This window comes from Ananas comosus, linkage group 14 (genome assembly GCF_001540865.1).
Source record: "Ananas comosus cultivar F153 linkage group 14, ASM154086v1, whole genome shotgun sequence".
NCBI lineage: Eukaryota > Viridiplantae > Streptophyta > Magnoliopsida > Poales > Bromeliaceae > Ananas > Ananas comosus.
Window position 1 is genome coordinate 10829785 of NC_033634.1, and position 3764 is coordinate 10833548.

General features: G+C 41.9%; 1 long non-coding RNA gene across 1 annotated transcript; it reads left to right on the forward strand.

The window, feature by feature from the left end:
* LOC109720619 lies at positions 3181–3606 on the forward strand. The gene is made up of 2 exons (XR_002219007.1): positions 3181–3413; positions 3509–3606. It is a non-coding gene; the product is annotated as an uncharacterized LOC109720619 (long non-coding RNA).

Sequence of the window (3764 nt, forward strand, 5' to 3'; positions counted from 1 at the left end):
TAAAATTAGGATTTAAATTTAGGTCTCGGATACCAACCAACGAGCCCTTTGCCACTTGCGGACGGTCGGTAGGGTTTAGGGTTATTATTCGCGAATTATTCGTTAAAATTAGGATTTAAATTTAGGTCTCGGATACCAACCAACGAGCCCTTTGCCACTTGCGGACGGTCGGTAGGGTTTAGGGTTATTATTCGCGAATTATTCGTTAAAATTAGGATTTAAATTTAGGTCTCGGATACCAACCAACGAGCCCTTTGCCACTTGCGGACGGTCGGTAGGGTTTAGGGTTATTATTCGCGAATTATTCGTTAAAATTAGGATTTAAATTTAGGTCTCGGATACCAACCAACGAGCCCTTTGCCACTTGCGGACGGTCGGTAGGGTTTAGGGTTATTATTCGCGAATTATTCGTTAAAATTAGGATTTAAATTTAGGTCTCGGATACCAACCAACGAGCCCTTTGCCACTTGCGGACGGTCGGTAGGGTTTAGGGTTATTATTCGCGAATTATTCGTTAAAATTAGGATTTAAATTTAGGTCTCGGATACCAACCAACGAGCCCTTTGCCACTTGCGGACGGTCGGTAGGGTTTAGGGTTATTATTCGCGAATTATTCGTTAAAATTAGGATTTAAATTTAGGTCTCGGATACCAACCAACGAGCCCTTTGCCACTTGCGGACGGTCGGTAGGGTTTAGGGTTATTATTCGCGAATTATTCGTTAAAATTAGGATTTAAATTTAGGTCTCGGATACCAACCAACGAGCCCTTTGCCACTTGCGGACGGTCGGTAGGGTTTAGGGTTATTATTCGCGAATTATTCGTTAAAATTAGGATTTAAATTTAGGTCTCGGATACCAACCAACGAGCCCTTTGCCACTTGCGGACGGTCGGTAGGGTTTAGGGTTATTATTCGCGAATTATTCGTTAAAATTAGGATTTAAATTTAGGTCTCGGATACCAACCAACGAGCCCTTTGCCACTTGCGGACGGTCGGTAGGGTTTAGGGTTATTATTCGCGAATTATTCGTTAAAATTAGGATTTAAATTTAGGTCTCGGATACCAACCAACGAGCCCTTTGCCACTTGCGGACGGTCGGTAGGGTTTAGGGTTATTATTCGCGAATTATTCGTTAAAATTAGGATTTAAATTTAGGTCTCGGATACCAACCAACGAGCCCTTTGCCACTTGCGGACGGTCGGTAGGGTTTAGGGTTATTATTCGCGAATTATTCGTTAAAATTAGGATTTAAATTTAGGTCTCGGATACCAACCAACGAGCCCTTTGCCACTTGCGGACGGTCGGTAGGGTTTAGGGTTATTATTCGCGAATTATTCGTTAAAATTAGGATTTAAATTTAGGTCTCGGATACCAACCAACGAGCCCTTTGCCACTTGCGGACGGTCGGTAGGGTTTAGGGTTATTATTCGCGAATTATTCGTTAAAATTAGGATTTAAATTTAGGTCTCGGATACCAACCAACGAGCCCTTTGCCACTTGCGGACGGTCGGTAGGGTTTAGGGTTATTATTCGCGAATTATTCGTTAAAATTAGGATTTAAATTTAGGTCTCGGATACCAACCAACGAGCCCTTTGCCACTTGCGGACGGTCGGTAGGGTTTAGGGTTATTATTCGCGAATTATTCGTTAAAATTAGGATTTAAATTTAGGTCTCGGATACCAACCAACGAGCCCTTTGCCACTTGCGGACGGTCGGTAGGGTTTAGGGTTATTATTCGCGAATTATTCGTTAAAATTAGGATTTAAATTTAGGTCTCGGATACCAACCAACGAGCCCTTTGCCACTTGCGGACGGTCGGTAGGGTTTAGGGTTATTATTCGCGAATTATTCGTTAAAATTAGGATTTAAATTTAGGTCTCGGATACCAACCAACGAGCCCTTTGCCACTTGCGGACGGTCGGTAGGGTTTAGGGTTATTATTCGCGAATTATTCGTTAAAATTAGGATTTAAATTTAGGTCTCGGATACCAACCAACGAGCCCTTTGCCACTTGCGGACGGTCGGTAGGGTTTAGGGTTATTATTCGCGAATTATTCGTTAAAATTAGGATTTAAATTTAGGTCTCGGATACCAACCAACGAGCCCTTTGCCACTTGCGGACGGTCGGTAGGGTTTAGGGTTATTATTCGCGAATTATTCGTTAAAATTAGGATTTAAATTTAGGTCTCGGATACCAACCAACGAGCCCTTTGCCACTTGCGGACGGTCGGTAGGGTTTAGGGTTATTATTCGCGAATTATTCGTTAAAATTAGGATTTAAATTTAGGTCTCGGATACCAACCAACGAGCCCTTTGCCACTTGCGGACGGTCGGTAGGGTTTAGGGTTATTATTCGCGAATTATTCGTTAAAATTAGGATTTAAATTTAGGTCTCGGATACCAACCAACGAGCCCTTTGCCACTTGCGGACGGTCGGTAGGGTTTAGGGTTATTATTCGCGAATTATTCGTTAAAATTAGGATTTAAATTTAGGTCTCGGATACCAACCAACGAGCCCTTTGCCACTTGCGGACGGTCGGTAGGGTTTAGGGTTATTATTCGCGAATTATTCGTTAAAATTAGGATTTAAATTTAGGTCTCGGATACCAACCAACGAGCCCTTTGCCACTTGCGGACGGTCGGTAGGGTTTAGGGTTATTATTCGCGAATTATTCGTTAAAATTAGGATTTAAATTTAGGTCTCGGATACCAACCAACGAGCCCTTTGCCACTTGCGGACGGTCGGTAGGGTTTAGGGTTATTATTCGCGAATTATTCGTTAAAATTAGGATTTAAATTTAGGTCTCGGATACCAACCAACGAGCCCTTTGCCACTTGCGGACGGTCGGTAGGGTTTAGGGTTATTATNCCCCCCCCCAGTTTTCAGATGCATAATAGGAATGGATTTAATTAAAGAAAACATGCTGCTCCGTTTGATTGTAGTGTGTGATATGTTCTTAATTAGATGGCTTATACGGAAGAGGTTGTTGCTTAGCTTTCGAGGTTGAGTTAAGAGGTGTACAAGGCCCACATTTGTGAATAATGTTGATCTGGATGCTAGCTAGGAACCTTTTCTAATCTTGTTGAAGTGATGAGCGTTCGTAATTTGTTGTGGGATAAGATTTATGTTTCAATTGATGAGCAACTCACTATGTTCTACGTACAGTAGGCCACAACAAAAAAAATAAAACTCTGAAAATAGTGTTTGTTTGTTCAGACGAGACCTTCGTTTGTAGGTCACTATTTTGTTGAATGGTTCTTTAATATGGTTTCAACATACAGGAGGCATCGCGTAGTAGCTTCTCTCTCAATCGACGAGCAATCCCCTCTCTTTTTCCTTCTCCAACCCAAAAAAAGATAATCAATTCTCTGCTATAATGGGCGAAAGTGATGACACGCAAATACTTACTAGGTGGAGCACTTTACTCTTTCGTCACTGTAAATCGATCCCTCTCTTAGCAATATTCAGTAGTTTCCACTAATTTCACTATATCGATGGTTTGACAGGTGCAGAGAAGAAGGTCCTCGCCTCCTTGCTGTGCTGAAGGAAATGAAGGATGGATTAGATGCCGTGAGGAGCAAAGTTGAAGCCCTTACCCTTAAGGTAAATTAAAGTTAAATGGTATCTCTATTGTGGTCGAATGGCCGTGCACTTGTTCTCAGAAATCTGCTTCGATGTGAGAATTCTTATTAGGACATTGTGTTTGCCGGTGAAATTTCTAGGAAAGAGAGAAATATGCAGTAAAAAGATAGGCTAATTTTT